This window comes from Suncus etruscus, chromosome 4 (genome assembly GCF_024139225.1).
Source record: "Suncus etruscus isolate mSunEtr1 chromosome 4, mSunEtr1.pri.cur, whole genome shotgun sequence".
NCBI lineage: Eukaryota > Metazoa > Chordata > Mammalia > Eulipotyphla > Soricidae > Suncus > Suncus etruscus.
This window is the reverse complement of record NC_064851.1, coordinates 152,702,927-152,721,386: the sequence shown is the minus strand read 5'-3', so window position 1 is coordinate 152,721,386 and position 18,460 is coordinate 152,702,927. Positions and strand designations below refer to the sequence as shown.

At 35.5% G+C, this 18,460-nt stretch overlaps 1 protein-coding gene and 1 pseudogene across 1 annotated transcript in view; one reads left to right on the top strand and one right to left on the bottom strand.

The window, feature by feature from the left end:
* The window catches only part of SH2D4A (SH2 domain containing 4A), an 88,878-nt gene that overhangs the window by 25,251 nt on the left and 45,167 nt on the right, over positions 1–18,460 (top strand). The gene's annotated exons all lie outside the window — the stretch shown is intronic.
* On the bottom strand, positions 180–18,137 carry LOC126006160 (tRNA N(3)-methylcytidine methyltransferase METTL6-like; annotated as a pseudogene).

The following is an 18,460-nucleotide window of genomic DNA, read 5'->3' as shown; positions in this document are numbered from 1 at the left end:
TTTTTTTAAAATGATTAATGTATATATTTATTTTTTATGAAAAACTATGACATAAAAAAACGTAACAACTAGAGAGATTCTCAGCTCCTTTAAGGAAGGCAAAGCACAATCCTGTGAAGGGTCAGACTGATTCAGGATCTCTAGAGGAGGACTGTCATTGGTGCCTTCCAGAATTTGCACTATAGGAAAATTAGGGGCACACACAGGCCTTTCTTTTTATTCACGAAGCAAATACTCATTTATCACTTCTTCATAGCCCAAATCCACTATGAGCCTAGCCAGGAATTCAGCAATTGAACAAAAATAGAATCTTGTTGTCTTGTCACATAAAATTTTTCTCCAACTTTTTATGCTTCAAACCTAAGCGTGCTGTGGTCATAGAGCCCATGGTCACGAAATGACACATTTTGCCTGGTTTTAATACCTTGTAAATGTTAAGACATATTGTATTTTGGGGCCAGAGAGATAGCACAGCAGTAGGGCGTTTGCCTTGCAAGTGGCCCTCCCAGGACCAACAGTGATTCAAATCACTGCATCCCAGATGGTTCCCCATGCTTGCCAGGTGCGATTTCTGAGCACAGAGCCAGGAGTAACCCCTGAACGCCACCGGGTGTGGTCCAAAAAACAAAACAAAACAAAACAAAAAGACATATTGCATTTTTTCTGTGTGTGCAGAAGAGTGCACAAATATATCAATAAATGTTGCAACATCAATTGATTCTGAGGGTACATGTTCCAGACATGTTCCAGAAGGTCATCTTTCGTCAGATCACAGTGGAATGCCTTGCATCTTTCTGTGTTACATAAATGAGATTCTGCTTGACATATTTTACTGCTCGTGGAGGAAAAATCACAAGCATATTTTGATCTTCAAAAAGTGGGAATAAACAATTACCAATACCTCATCAAGCTTTGAGTTAGTCAGCTTTTGATTTTCAAACTCCCAACATGATCAGTTCTTTGGACTATCTGGTGGTCCAATCTCTATCTTTGAAAAAAATTAGTACTATTTTTCTTGTAAAAAAAGATTCCAATTCTTCTGCGTCTCTTTTTCCAGATTTTTCTGTTTAAAATCTTTCTTTTTTTTTTTTCAGTTTCTCCTCTTCTTCAGAGCTGAGAACCCTTGTCTGCCTCCCTTTCTTTTGCAGAGAAACCACCTTATAATTTAACACTGCTGAAGATTGATAAATAAAATAACTAAGGAATCCAATCTGATGCAGGAAGGGTTTTCTTAGAGTTTCCTTAAGCTGTGTTGTCTTACAACATCTTGCTGGGCAGTGCCACGCACACTCAACCCTTGGCCACATTCATGCCTTAGGTACAGAACTGGGCAGCTGGTGCAGGCATGCAAATGCTGGAGCTTGGACAGGCCAGCCAAGAACAGCCAGAAGCTGTTGAGAATGGCTCTTAAGTGAAATAACAACCTTACTGATTATAATTGGCAGAATAGTAGGCTGGCATAAGGAATTAGAATACTACATTTATGTAGCCCTCTAGGATAAGACTTAAATTCACTATTTTACTACCTGAAACCTTATGACAATCTGCTTTACTTTATGATACCTCCCAGATTTGTCACAATTTATGCTCTTACCTATTTCCCATAAATTTAGTATGGCTTTTCTGCACAGAGCCTGTCAGCTTAGTCTGGGTGGCAGGATTTATCCCCTGTGCTACATATCAGCACATTTTGGAAGTGCCTGCCTCAGATGGTGTGGGAGGGAAATGGAACATTAGTGGAGAAAAGCAAGCACTGGTAAAGAGAATGATGTTGGAACATTGTACGTCTGAAATTCAATCATGAATAACTTTGTAATTCATAGTGATTCAATAAAATATTTTTAATGGTCTAAGACCCTGCCTGCACTTGTGGCTGCCCACTGCCAAATTAGCTTCTGCTAATTTAAACTACCACCAATCAAGGTGTACTGAAGGGATTAAGAAACCTGGTCTTTGAGCCAAATCCCAAGGATATCTTGGCACAACCCCCATGGCTATGTGGACACCCAGGTCCATGTGGACATAAATGCTTCTGATCGATCTTTGTACTCTACCCCACTCACACACCTTAATGTTGGGAAACTACAGGATCTTAATTTAGTACTACAATCACTGGAAAAGAAATTCAACCAGCTCAAAAAAGAATAAATTCAGAGTATGAAAGCATTATACAAATAAAATTAAAGAAGCTATAGCAACAAAATCTTTAGGTAGAGAACTACATAAAGCAAACATAAAGACAAAATAAAAAGAAGCATCGATAATAAAATGGTAAAAGGAAAATAAAAGAATGGAAGATACTTTTTTTCTTTAAGAAAAAAGAGAAAAGGGCAGAATGGTAGAAGAGATATGTTTCTAGGCTCTAGGAAGGCTTCACATAGATTCTAAAAACACAAAGAGAACTAGACAGAATAGACCCAAACAGAACAGCAACAAAATAGTAAAAACCAAAGAGAAAGACAAACCACTTATATCACAAGAGAAAATAAAAAACTAGTGGTCAGAGCAATAATACAGTGAATAGGGCACTTGCCTTGCATACAGCCAACACAAGGTTCTATCACAGCCACCAATATGGTTCCCAAGCTCTAACAGGAGAATTATTTGAGTGCAGAGCCAGGAGTAAGCCCTAACACCACCAAGTGTGGCCAAAACTATGGAAAAAAAAACTAAATACAAGGGAAATAATATAAGAATCACAACAAATACCCTGTATAAAACCACACAAACAATAAAAGATAGGAACATATTCAAAACAATGAATAATAAAATCTTTCAAGCTAGAGTCCACTACTCTGTAAAACTGTTATTTAGATTTGAGGGAAAGATGAAAATATTTTCAAACAAACAAGATATTAGGGTTGACATTTTCATTTGCTCTAAATACTAATCTATAAAAATTAATGAAAATCTACCTATGAAAAGCAAAATGGACAATTAAAGAAAAAACATCAAACTCCACACAGATAAATGTCACAGTCCTTTATATCAATAACCCTCAATATCAATAAACTAAACTCTCCTATCAAAAGTCACACAATCTTCAGATGGATTATAAAATTCATATATATTTTGTCTACAGGGTAAAAGAATAGAAAAAATTCATACAAAATCAGTGGTAGAAAAAATAAATAAAAGCTGGGATTGTCATAACCTGGCTGACAGTTGTATCATATCAAACAGCATTAAATCTAAAGAAATGAATTAAAGACATGGACACTAGTTAATAGTTATAGAAACAATGCACCTATTTGTATAAATATATATCTGTATATATACAGATATATGTGTATGGATGTGAGCCTATTGAAGGTGCAGCAGTTTGTAAAGCTCTCAAACTTAAAGAAACACATTTATGGAAGCACGAGAGTAGTGAGACTTCAATAATACATTTCCAACACTCTTTTTTTCACCATCAACCAGAAAGAATACCAGTAAAGATAAAAGAGAACTAGATGAGGAGTTAGAAGAACTGGGATTAAATGACCCAACTTCAAACTGAGACTTTCATCTTCAAAAAGATGAGTACATATTTTTCTCTAGTACACATTGAACATGTGTAAATGGTAAATGTTAAGGCATAACTCAAACGTAGATAAATTTACCAGTATAGAAATTATGCCAAGCATCTTCTCAGTCTACAATGCCATAGAGGTAGAAAGCGACCATAAAACAAATATAGGGTGTGGACTAAAACAACGGAAGCAGAATAAATTCTTATAAATAGCAACTTAAGGAGAATATTAAGAGGGGTAATAAAATATTCTTTGAAGCTAGTGAGAATGAAGAAACTATAAGATTATAAAACTGTACTGAGGGAAATTAATAACAATGCAGACTGACAATAGGAAAAAAAGAAAAAGCTCAAATCATCAACTTAAACACATGTCTTAAACAAATATGGAACAACAAATAACTTTCAAAATTAGTAGACAGAAGACAATAGTATAAAAAACTATAGTAGAAATCAAAGGTATAGAAATCAAGAAACACAAAAGATTCGCAAGAATAGTGTCTTACTCTTCAAAAGTATAAACAAGATAGAGATATATTTTGCTGGACTCATGATTAAGACTGTGAGTCTTATTAACTTAAATTAGAGATAAAAGGAAAGAAATTTTAACAGCCCTCAGATATTTAAGATATTATTGGAAAATATTATAAACAACTTTATGCCGTTAAATTAAAGAAATTGGAAATGACACATCTTAGAATCATATATTTTCCAAAAATTAAGTGAGGAAATACAAAAATCTAAACAAGAATATCACAGCCAAGTAATTGAAACAGTAAGAATCTCCCCAAGAATAAAATCTCTGGTCAGACAGGTAACCTTTAAACCTTTGAAGAATTGCTATCTTTACTTCTCAAACTATTCCAAAATATTATAGAACTAGGAAAAAACCTCAATGAACCTAACATTACAGTAATGGTTAAAACACATGTGATTCAAATACCAAATACAAACAAACAAAAACCCAAAAATATCAACTACTTAGGAAGCAACTTAACAAAAGTTTTGAAAGAGCTATACCATGAAAACTATAAGTCACTTGTAAATGACATAGAAGGCTTTAAGAAATGGTATAAGTATCATATAAGTATTATATCTAATATAAGTATTCTTATACATACAATAAATACTTATATATAATATATACTTAATAAATAATATATACTATACTTATAATATAAGTATTCTTATACTCCATGTAGGTGGATTGGAAAAATCAGTACTATCAAAATAACCATAGTTCTAAATTATTATATTTATTTAATTCTTTTTTTTTGTTTTGGTTTTTGGTTTTTGGGCCACACCCGGCGGTGCTCAGGGATTACTCCTGGCTGTCTGCTCAGAAATAGCTCCTGGCAGGCACGGAGAGCAATATGGGACACCAGGATTTGAACCAACCACCTTAGGTCCTGGATCAGCTACTTGTAAGGCAAACACCGCTGTGCTATCTCTCTGGCCCCTATTTAATTCAATTTTTATAAAAATTCAAATGATGTTTTTTAAGAACTTATAAAGGTTTACAATCAGGTATCCTTGGAGTTTTCTTAATTGACATTTTTTTCACTGGAATACTACTACCACTAGGAATGACCTCTGAGCACAGATCCAGGTGTATGCTTGGAATCACCCAAAAATAGAAGAAAGAAAATAAAAAGAGTTCAATATGTGTAGAGAAGGATGATGGTGCACAAAGAACCTGGAGGAATTTCATCCCAATGGGAAGAAGAAAAAATCTTTAAAGCATTGAGTAAAGTGGGATATAAGTAAGTTCTGAGGGGGAGTGATGTCCACCTAGATTGTTATGAGGCATGTAGGAAACTTAGGAAAGAGGAAATTGCATTACTGGTGAATAAAATTTCAATTGTCAGAGATCAAAATTAAAATACATCATATGTTGGATATAAGTGAGAACATTCTAAGAGGACAAATTTTTTGGCTGGGCATCATGGAGTCACATTGGATAGGGGTTGACAAAGGTATGTCAGGCTTAACCCCTCATTTTTATAGCTATTATAAATTATTACAATAAATTTAATGGCTCAAATTATACTCATTTGCATCTAATAGCTTATTATGTCAGAATTCTGACTTACTTTAGCTGAGTCCTTTGTTCTCAGAGCTAGGTGTCACCAGGGCCTACTCCTGGCTCTATGCTCAGGGATGAGTCCTGGAGTACTCAGGGAAATGTGTGTGTGTGTGTGTGTGTGTGTGTGTGTGTGTGTGTGTATGTGTGTGTGTGTGTGTGTGTGTGTGTGTGGCGGGGGATTGGTGTCAAACCAGGATAACTAACTGCAGGATAACTAAATGAAGAGCTATACTAGCTCTACAGCTACAAGGTCCATAGTTTTTAATGAAAACCTGTAAAATTAATTTGTCATGTAATAAGTTTACAAGTTTTAAATACTAATATGTAGACATTTATGGGAACTATTTTGCTTATGGGCTGGTCCCCACCTTGTATGTAATCAGGAGTGCAGCTTAACCATACCTATTCAATCACTGTGTACCATATGTGTTTAAGATTCAGATTATTTTTTCAGCGTTTAGAAAAAAATACTATTATGATATGTGAGACTCTTACAAAGTTTGAAGCAGATGCTGTAAACAGAGCTTATACTATAAAATGTCACATTTTGGTTGAGCATGAGTTGCTCTTAATTTGATCTATATATTTTCATTTTTATTGGATTTCAAAATTGTTCATAAGGGATTATGAAGTCATAGTAGATTTTATGCTATTATTTTATATTTAAATCCAATAATGGACATAACCTCCAATAATGGATGTACTGGATTTGAACTCTAAAATTATTATGACTTTTTTTATAAAATGAGAGATTTTTAGATAGTCTGGTTACCCTCAAGTTCAGATAGAGAGTCTTCCCATGCCTCTATCACTGATAGACTCTATTATCAAATATAATGTAAAAACTAATTTAGAAGATTTTTAATGTCAAAAGAAATGTAGAATAAGGTTAATAAGGAATTAGTAGAGCGAGTGAGACAGCACTCATGTATGACTTCTCTTCTCTTGACCATGCCTCACACCTTACCACAGACAACTAAGTTAGAAGTTGGCTGGAGAGAAGGAATTTGTTTACTTAGATAATTTCTTATAAATTTTTCTTTATCTCTAGAAGCAATACCCATCTGTGCTGATCTGAAGTTTCCTATTTCCTGCATCACTAGACCTATTAAGAGGGTTTCTTCAGTTTCAATAAAAGACACAAGTCATATTTTCTTATTCTAGCAGCAGATGGCAGGGTTGTAAGGTCCTGGTCTAGAAATACAAGGCTGGGATCAATCCAGTTTCACTTTTAGAAATAAAAAACAAATTATGTCTGCAACAGCAAGTTTCCTGACCTTATTTTTTAACTTGAGCTCTCCATACCAGGCTCAAAATTCTATGTTTTTATTTGCCTTAGGAAATACCTAATCTCATATATAAAAACTTATAGTGCTAATATTCCCTCCAGATGGGTGTAGGTATAAATAATGTCTCCCATTTTATGGATCACTTTTGTATCCTGGTAATTTGCTTTGAAATACAGAAGTTTCTTAATTTAATGTAGTCCATTCATTTATATGCTTCCACTTGCTTTGTCAGTGAAGTTTCACTCTTGAACATACCTTTAGCTTCAATGCCACGTAAAATTCTTCCTGCTTTCCTCTGTGTACATTATGATTTCAGGTTTGATATCAAGGTCTTTAATCTATTTTTATTTAACTTTTGTATATGATGGTAGAGGGCTGAATTACTTTTCTTGAGCATAGCTTATCAGTTTTCCCATCAGCAATTGTTGCAGAGATTTTCTTGCTTCACTTCACATTTTTGACCCTTTATCAAAATTTAATTTATCATATATCTTGGTATCTGTCTCAGCATACTTAATTCTATTCTCTTGATATATGGATCTACCTTTATTCCAACACCATTCCATTTTTAAATATTACTACTTTGTAGTATATTTGAATTTATAAAAGTAATGCCTCTATCTGCTTTTTCCCAGAATCACTTTAGTTATTTATAGAGATTTAATATTCCACATGAATTTCAGAAGTGTTTGATCTATTTCTTTGATACCTGTCATAGATATCCAGTGGGTAAGTAATGTTTGTAGTTTTCTTTGTATGGATGTTGCACACCTTTAATTAAGATTATTCATATTTCAACTGGGTCAACTCCATATAATCATTCTTTACTTTTCTTTTCTTTTTTTTGGGGGGGGGGTTTGGGCCACACCCGGCGTTGCTCAGGGGTTACTCCTGGCTGTCTGCTCAGAAATAGCTCCTGGCAGGCACGGGGGACCATATGGGACACCGGGATTCGAACCAACCACCTTAGGTCCTGGATCGGATGCTTGCAAGGCAAACGCCGCGGGCCCAGTCATTATTTTCTTGAAGGAAATGTAACTGCAAAAGATTATGCCTACACCAACCCATGCAACACAAAACTGCTCATCTCAGGAGGAGAGGCTGGGCCAAGGCCTCATCCTGCTGAATCCACTCTTGCTGTCTACATAACCCAGAATCACCATTTCTCTGATGGCCAACCTCATCACTGACCCTAATCTGATCATATTCCAGGTACAACAGTTTTTGAGTTGATAATCATCAGGGCTTTTTGTTGGAGTGAGTACAGAACCCTTCCATCAGTATCTTTCTTCTTCTAGGAAAGTCTGGCAGCTGTTAACATACACACAAACACATGTTCAAACAGGGTCTTCCTCCAGAAGACCCTGCATCTGAGTATACAACCTTAACGTTCTTATTATCACAGCTTTGAATTTCTGGACAACTTTTACTGCTGTTATCTTTAAAGGAACACCTCCAATTTACCAGACTGGAAATACACCAAAAAAGAGTTTATTAGTCTTCTTTTTATATTAAAGAATTATATTAAAGACATCATCGGTGGGTATTGGGTGAATAGTTTCTCCCATTCTGTGGGTGGCTCTCATATCCTAGGCACTATTTCCTTTGAGGTGCGGAAGCTTCTGAGCTTAATATAGTCCCATCTGTTTATTTCTGCTTCCATTTGTTTGGAGAATACTGTTTTCTCTTTGAAGATGCCTTTAGTCTCAATGTCACTGAGTATTTTACTTACATATTGTTCTATGTACTTTATGGTATCAGGCCTGATATCAAGGTCATTAATCCACTTGGATTTGACCTTTGTGCATGGCTTTAGATGGGGGTCTGAGTTCACTTTTTTGGAAGTGGCTAACCAGTTTGCCAACACCACTTATTGAAGAGGCTTTCCTTGCTCCATTTGGGATTTCTTTCTTCTTTTCCAAAGATTAGTTGATTGTATGTCTGGGAACATTCTTTGAATACTCAAGTCTATTCCACTGATCTGAGAATTTGTCTTTATTCCAATACCATGCTGTTTCAATAGCTATTGCTTTGTAATACAATTTAATATTGAGAAAGGTTTCCCATATTTCTTTTTCCAAGGATTGCTTTAGCAATTCGTGGGTGTTTATTGTTCCAAATGAATTTTAGGAGTGTCTGATTCACTTCTTTGAAGAATGTCATGGATATCTTTAAAGGGATTGGATTAAATCTGTGCAATGCTTTGTAGAGTATTGCCATTTTAATGATGTTAATCCTGCCAATCCATGAGCAGGGTATGTGTCTCCATTTCCTTGTGTCCTCTCTTACTTCTTGAAGCAGACTTTTGTAGTTTTCTTTGTATAGGTCCTTCGCCTCTTTAATTAAGTTCACGCCAAGATATTTGATTTCGTGTGACACTAACGTGAATGTAATAAGTGACAAATATTGAAAACATACAAGGTACTGACAGAATTTAACAAGAAAAAATCTAACCCCATCAAAAAAATGGGGAGAAGAAATGAACAGACACTTCCTCAAAGAAGAAATACAAGTGGCCAAAGGACACATGAAAAAACATGCTTCACATCACTAATCATCAGGGAGATGAAATTCAAAACAACTATGAGCTACTATCTCACCACAGAGATTGGCACACTTCACAAAGAACAAGAACAATCAGTGCTGGGGGGATGTGGGAAGAAAAGAACTCTTATTTACTGCTGGTGGGAATTCCATCTAGTCTAGCCTTTATGGAAAAGCATATGAAGATTTCTCAGAAAACTGAAAATTGAGCTCCCATATGATCCAGCTATATCATTCTTAGGGATATTCCCTAGGAACACAAAATACAATTCAAAAATCCCTTCCAAACACCTATATTCATTGCAGTACTATTTACCATAGCAAGAATCTGGAAACAACCAAAATGCTCTTCAATAAATGAATGGCTAAAGAAACTGTGATACATATACAAAATGGAATATTATGCAGCCATCAGGAGAGATAAAGTCATGAAATTTTCCTATACGTGTATGAACATGGAAACTATTATGCTGAGTGAAATAATTCAGAGGGAGAGAGCTAGGCACAGAATAGTCTCATTCATCTATGAGTTTTAAGAAAAATTAAAGACATTATGGTAATAATGCCCAGAGACAATAGAAATGAGGGCTTAGAAGGACAAGCTCTCAATATGAAGCTACCATAAAGTGTGGTAAGTGCAGTTAGGGAAATAAATTACACTAACAACTAGCATGACAATGTTAATGAGGGAGAAAAGTAGAATGTGTGTCTCAAATATGGCGGGGGGAGCACTGGTGGTGGGAATGTTGCACTGATGAAGGAGTGTACTGTTTATGATTGAAATCCAACAGCAATCATGCTTGTAATCATGGTGCTTAAATAAAGATCTTATAAATAATAAAGACTTCATTGATGACACAATAATTATAACAAATGATCTTGCTACTGTACTTTTTCTTTTTTCTTTCTTTTTTCTTCCATTATATTTTTTCTTTCAATTTCCTTTAAATAATTGTTTTCACTTATCTGAAAACATGTATTATAATAAGCTATGTCAACTATGTGATGCATTTTCTTTAAATAAATAAAATTAAATTTTATTTTGGTGTACTTGATTTTCTGAAACACAGTAGTGAGTGGGCTTGTTTTTTATAATATTTTTCTCTTTCATTATTTGTATTAGGAAACTCAGGAAGTTTTGCATATTAATTTTGTAGCCTTTTAGTTTTCTGTAAAAATTTATTGGTTCTAGAACCTTTTTTATAGTCCTTAGGATATCCTATATATAATATTGTGCAGCAACAGGGCAAAGCAAATTATCATGCTCTCTTCTCGGTGCACTGGCCTGAATTCAAAATGACCCTTTGACTTCAAAAGATGCCTACCATTATTATAGCTGCTTGTCTCTTGTTTTGCCTTTCTCAAGGTCACATTTTTCTCTGGTACATGAACTTCAGTTCAAAATACAGGCTGAACTTAATACCCTGTTGGAGTTACCTTGGAAGGAGAGCTGTGTGGGCTGAAAGAATTCCCACAACACAGCAGATCCCCGGCCTCAATGACACTGCTGGCCATCTCATAGTCTCAAAATGGCACTGGAGCCACCCATATGGCCAGATTACAGGGGCCCCTTTCTTGATTAGCTTTATCTCTGCTACATTCCTTGGTGCTAATGTTCACATCCTGCTAGTTTTGCTGCTCAGATGAATCTGTTTTAGGCTCCATGGCTGCCAGCCCCACTTTGGAAGCAATCCAGGGCACAAATCACTGCCAGACTCTGAGCCATTGTAGCTGCTTCCAGTACTACCACTGGTGTCTCAGGGAAGCAACATTACCATGTTTTTTTTTTTGTTGTTGTTGTTGTTTTGCTTTGTTTTGTTTTCTAGAAATCTCCCTAGAAGCTTGATTTTCAATCTGGTTACTGGCCTCTCCTTCGTCTTCAGGAGTCCAGCACCATCACAGAGCTTGGGGGTTTGGGGGTTTCATGTTTGGGAGTGCTGGGAATGATCTGCTCTCAGCATCTCCAGCCTCCCCTGTGCTGCTGCAACCACCACTGCTGCCATCTCTCCACCATTATTTCTCTATATCAAACAACACAAGTACACTTGAAACCCCTTGAATCATGATTCCTGTGGCATCCCATCAGTTTCTTCTTCCACTTAACTCATTTTTTTCTTGGTTCTTCCTATACTCCATTTAAGCCACTTCATTACTTTATCCAGTATCCTAAATATCATATATAATCTTACACCAAAGAGAATGACACTTATCAAACATACTGTGGAACAACCTGAGTTTGGAGTAAATATAGTGGGGAAGGAAGTCTCATTCACTAGTTTTCTGCCAGGTCCAATGCCTGTGGAAAATAGTAAAACAGTATGGAGAGTTTTCAATAAACTCAGAATTGAGCTGCCATATGATCTAGTAACCCAACTTTGGTTATCTATACCCAGAACAGAAAAAATTTATCCAAAAGAAAGTATGAACACTGCTATTCATCACAATAGTTCAATAGCTTAGAATTGGCATCAACTCAGATGTTCAAAAACAATAGTTTTTTATGAAGCTTTGGTACATATATATAAAGAGAGAGGAATATTGCATAATTGTAGGGAATGATATACTCATTCAATTCACTGAAAAATGAATGAAACGTAAATATATCATGTTAATTGAAGTAAACCAGAAACAAAAGGATAAACACAAAATGATATCACTTAGTACTTCCTTTTTTTACTTTTTTCTTTGTTTTTGGGGCCACACCAGGTGACACTCAGGGGTTACTCCTGGCTATGCACTCAGAAATCACTCCTGGCTAGGGGTACCATATGGGACACCAGGGATCAAACCAGCTCCATCCTGGATGCAAGGCAAACACCCTACTGCTGTGCTAGGGCTCCGGCCCGAGTATCTTCTGTCTTAAGATAAAATAATTTGTACTTTTATAGGTCTATTTATATTTTTCCATAACATTACTGAATTCTCTTCATTTTTACTAAATTTTATAGTTGTAGGCTTTAACAATTTCATGTAAATGATAAGATATTTTAGGGGGAATTTAACAGTAATCATTGTAAAAGTTACTTTTATTGAATAATTTTATAATTATGTTTGGCATTATAAGTTTTGGAGCAAGCAATATGCAATAAGTTTGTTCTGTGTCTACTAAGGAAGCAGGCTGAGGAGGGAAGGAAGTTTACACTAGTGGTAACATTGGAACATTGTTTGCCTTAAATAATTCCATCATTATGAATAATTTTGTAAATAAGTGTTTTAATAAACAAATTAAAAATGCACTTTACAATAAATAGCCAAATATCACAAAGTGCCAGATATCAGGAAACTAAAGTTATTTAACAGCATATATCCTGAAATACATAGCTTGGCTATATATCTTAGTATATAACTTTTAGTCTAGAAAAAAGTTTCAATTCTAAGAAGAATCCCACAGACTTGGGACAAATATGTAATATAACAGTTATTTATATGATATTTATAACTTTATTTATTCCCTTATGTTTGAGGTCACATTTAACTTTCAGCTCAGGGATCAATCCTGAGTGGTAAGTGGTAAGACCAGGGTTTGAATAGAAGTTAACTTCATGGAAGGCTAGGGCCTCCTGCACGCATATGGTTTAAATAAGCAATGTTTCTCTACAAAGGAAAAAAATGATAAACATTAGTATGTTTGTCCAATATTATTTAGTAGAAGGTACAAAAAAAAGACACTGGATATTCTTCAATTATAAATTCTCTTCCTACAATGAGTCATACCTTGATACTTTTCCACTTCATATAAAGAACTGGAGAAATAAGTGATTTATAAAACTGATTAGAAGATTGAAATAATGTCTAGAATACAATTGAGTATAGGATTTCTGTTCTACAAATCTGTTATCCTCTGCAAAATATCTTCCCTGTTCTTATTTCTGTTAATGGTGATGATTGTATAACTCAGGTTTTATGTTATGTTTGATACTTACTGAAGTTTTGTGAGTCTGGATAGATTATAGATAACATTTTATTTTGCCAGTGCTCATCACTGAGTAGGAAATGTGATACATACCAGAAATTAACTGTTACACAATTGGGTTCTGACATATGCAGTTTTGAAAATTCCTTTCCAAGGAAATGCATGTCTGAGTTGCTAGGAGTCAGGGGAAAATCACAGGTGCACTATGTGCACATATTCATTTTATCTGGTAGAGTGTGAGAACTACAGTGATTCTCAGCTGAGTATTAGGCATATTTTTAATATATTTTATTTAAATACTTTGATTACATACATGATTGTATTTGGGTTTCAGTCATGTAAAGAACACCAGCCATCACCAATGCAACATTCCCATCACCAATGTCCCAAATCTCCCTCCTCCCCACCAAACCCCCGCCTGTACTCTAGACAGGCTTTCTATTTCACTCCTACATTCTCATTATTAGAACAGTTCAAAATGTAGTTATTTCTCTAATTAAACTCATCCCTGTTTTTGGTGAGCTTCATGAGGTGAGCTGTAACTTCCAGCCCTTCTCTCTTTTGTGTCTGAAAATTATTATTGCAAGAGTGTCTTTCATTTTTCTTAAAACCCATAGATGAGTGAGACCATTCTGTGTTTCTCTCTCTCACTCACTCTCTCTCTCTCTCTCTCTCTCTCTCTCTCTCTCTCTCTGACTTATTTCACTCAGCATAATAGATTCCATGTACATCCATGTATAGGAAAATTTCATGACTTCATCTCTCCTGACAGCTGCATAATATTCCATTGTGTATATGTACCACAGTTTCTTTAGCCATTCCTCTATTGAAGGGCATCTTGGTTGTTTCCAGAGTCTTGCTATGGTAAATAGTGCTGTAATGAATATAGATGTAAGGAAGGGATTTTTGTATTGTATTTTTGTGTTCCTAGGGTATATTCTTAGGAGTTGTTTTGATTTGCATCTCCCTGATGATTAGTGATGTGTAACATTTTTTCATGTGTCTTTGGCCATTTGTATTTCTTCTTTGTCAAAGTGTCTGTCCATTTCTTCTCCCCATTTTTTAATGGGATTAGATGTTTTTTTCTTGTAAAGTGCCTTGTATATTTTGGAGATTAGCCTCTTATCTGATGGATATTGGGTGAATAGTTTCTCCCACTCAGTGGGTGGCTCTTGTACCCTGGGTGCTATTTCCTTTGAGGTGCAGAAGCTTCTCAACTTAATATATTCCCATCTGTTAATCTCTGCTTTTACTTGTTTGGACAGTGCAGTTTCCTCCTTGAATATGCCTGTAGTCTCAATGTCCTGAAGTGTTTTGCCTACGTGTTGTTCTATATATCTTATGGTTTCAGGTCTGATATTGAGGTCTTTAATCTATTTGGATTTTACCTTCATACATGATGTTAACTGGGGGTCTAAGGAGTATTAGGAATCTTATATATGGACAACCCTATAAATGCTTTTAAGTGTTTGTTTTTTTCCAGAAAGTAAAATATGAGCAAACATAACAATGCTGGAAGTGGTGGGAGAGTGCTAATAAAAGATTATGCTTGTTTGTTTTTCTCTACACACTAGACTACTACAGCTGTAGTCTGGAAACTTATTGGTCAAAATGACTACCATTGACTCATATAATGACTTTAAACTTTGCTCACTGTCAGAAGATATGTCTTTAGAGAATAATTCATTATTTTATATGGAAATGGTCCTCAGAATGGACTAATCTGGTAAAATGAATATCTAAAACAAATTAATGCACAAAGAACCCTTACCTCAGAAATAAGAGGACTTTGAGGCTAGAAGATTAATAAACCTTGAACAATATTCTTCCCCTTTACATCTCTTAACCCAATGAAATTATAGACGAGACTTCTTGCCTCTTCACTTTATTGTGAATATACATGCCTATGTAAAACATACAAACACAGCAAGGAACTGCCCCTATAATCTCATACTTTTCATGCTATTGTAACGAAATACATACATATATCTTAATTTACATTTTGTGGGATTTGGAGTCCACAGCCAGCTGTGCTCAAGGATAACTCCTGGCTATTTGCTCAGTAGTACATAACTCCTGGCATTTTTGGGGAACCATATCAGAAATCTAATCTGGGATAGCCATGTACAAGAAAGTACCCTATCCACTGTATTATCACCCTGGCACTTTTGATAGTATATTTCCCATTGAAAGCACATAATTTTCAGACATTTATTTCAAATATGTATTTAATACTAATGAATATTTCAGATATATTATTAAAACTCATAGTATTACAAATTAATATTAAAGGATAACATTAAAACAGTCTGTCAAATTATTTGAAGACATAATGAATAATTTGTATTTATTTTCTGTTTTCTCTACAACTCTTCTATAACAATACAAAGTTGGTACTCTGAAGGAAACAGTTCTCTAAAACTGGGTGTTATTTTTCTTTTTTTGCTTAGAACTCTTTAATGGCCATTTTAAAATAATTTCTTTAAGCACAGTGGTTACAGAACTATTTGTAGTTGGGTTTCAGTAATAGAATGTATATTACCTTTCAACAGTGCCATTTTTCTGCCACCAATGTCACCCATTTTCCTTCCCCAGCCCCACTCCCTGCCTATCTCTAGGTCAGGCAGTCTGCCTCTCTCTTACTAGCATAGTCATGATAGTTGTCAGTGCAGTTAATGCTCTAAAGACACTCACTACTTTTTATGGTAAGTTTCATATCATGGACTGATCCTCCCAGCCCTCATGTCTTTTGTCTATGGACATAGTTACCATATTGTCTTGATTTTTTTTGAAATATATTTTATGGGCCATGTGCATAGGAGAAGAATGTGTATCCAGGTTTCTGGGGATGGATTTCCCTATATATATCTACTAGTCCACTTCTTACATTTCTCTTTTCAGAGCTAGTATATTTTAGTTGGGTTTCAGTCTGGTTGATATATCAAGGTGTAACAGGGTAGTATTGAGATCTCCCACAATTATTATCTTGCTATTGATATCTTTTTTCAGATTTATAAACAATTGTATTATATTAAATACTTTTTAGTCCCTTATTGAGTGTGTATATGTTTAGGAGTGTGATTTCTTCCTGTTGCACATATCCCTAGATGAAATTCCCACCAGCAATAAAGTTGTAATTCCCGTTGCACACATCCCTTGATTAGAAAGAAATGTCTATCTTTGTCCCTTACAACTTTTCTGAGTCAAACGTTTGTGTCATCTGATATTAGTATGGCCTCTCCAGTTTTTTTTTTTAAAGAGTGTTGTTTGCTTGGATGATTTTCCTCCAGCTTTGATTTTAGTCAATGTGTGTTATGACTATTCAGGTGTTTCTTGTAGGCAGCAGAAAGTTGGATTCAGTTTTTTGATCCATTTGGCCACTCTGTGTCTCTTAACCAGTGCATTTCAGTGACATTGAGAGAGATAATTGTCATGGGATTTAGTGCCATCTTTGTGTAGAAGTTTGGTTGTCTATTTATCAGTCTTATCTTAAAGTAGACCTTTCAGGTTTTTTGAGGCTGGTTTTGAGTCTGCAAAGTTTCTGAGCTGTGTTTATCCATGAAGCTATGTCTACTTTCTTCAAAATCAGAAAATGAGTCTTGCGGGGTGCAGTATTTTAGACGAAGCATTTATTTCATTGAGTTTTGTTACTATGTCCCACCACTGCCTTCTGGCCTTGAGGGTTTCTTGTGACAGGTCTGCTGTAAATCTTAAAAGGATGCTCCCTTAAATGTAATTTCCCTATTTGCTCTTGCTGCTTTCAGTATTCTATCCCTACCCTTAGGATTTGTCATTGTGACTAGTATGTGTCTTGGGGTGCTTTTCCTTGGATCTCTTTTAGCTGGTACTCTTCGACAGTGCAAGATTTGGGTGCATGAAGTCTTTAGTTCTGTTAGTTTCTCTGTAATCATGTCCTTGACTGTTGTTTTTTTTTTTTGGGGGGGGGGATTTCCTTCCTGGGTCTCTGGGACTTCAATGATTCTTATGTTGTTTCTGTTGAACTTCTATTTTCAGGGACTTCTATTTTCATCTGTTTACATTCTTTGAGTATTTTTTTTCATTGTCTGATCATTTGCTTTAAGGTTCTTTTCCAATATCTTCTGCTGTACAAAGTTGTTCTACATCTCATCTTGCTCACGGATCTGTCCTCAGCTGCTGTTACCCTGCTGGAGAGACTTTTCATTAATGTTTGCAATTTGTCTACCTGTTATATTAGTTTGGAGTTTTCTGATTTCTATCTTTATATCCTATTGATTCTTATTGGTGTTTTGTTCAACTTGATCTATGCTTTCTTTGAGTTCTGTGAACAACCTCCTTATTTCTTCTCTAAACTTCATATCTGAGAGACTAAACAGGTGGTTATCTATTTTCTGGTCATTAGAGTTGCCATCTTCATTCTCTATGCCTGGCATTGGCTTGCAGTGTTTTCCCATTGTCACGCTTGTATTGTGGACTTTTCTGCATGTTGTGGTGGTATTCATCTGCTAGAAGATGTGCATGGTTGCGCAGTGAAGCGGAGCAGTCATGCTTCTCTGGCTTCACCCTTTGTGGGTGGGATGGCTCACCTCTGAAGAAGTCAAACCCTCAGGGAACAATGCCAAAGAGGATCAAAAATCTCAGGCCATAGGGAACCAGAGAGAAGGACCAAGATGTCTGCCATGCTTCTGACACATAGCAGAAATCAGCTAGTCCACTATCTGTGGGTGGAATGACTCACCTCTGAAGAAGAAGACAAGCCCTCAGAGAAGAATGCCATAGGAGAGCAGAAAGAAGGCTCAAGATATCTGCCATGCTTCTGACACACAGCAGAAATTAGCTAGTTCCACTGTCTGTAGGAGGGACCACTCAGGTTCACATTTTCAACAAGAGCTATTGGAACAAAATGCATTCTTGAAGTTCAAACTAGAATTTTCAGGATTTGTGTGAAGAAAATAGAAATATAATTCAAAACACTACTCATACTTTCCAGTATACATATAGGAAATTTTCAGTGTTATTTTTTGTAAAAGACAAGGTTTTATTGAGTATGGCTGGTAAAACACTTAAGAAATTAATTGTGTTCATTTTATTAGCATTTAGTAGGGTCACAATTCAATAGCCCAAGTACCCAAATA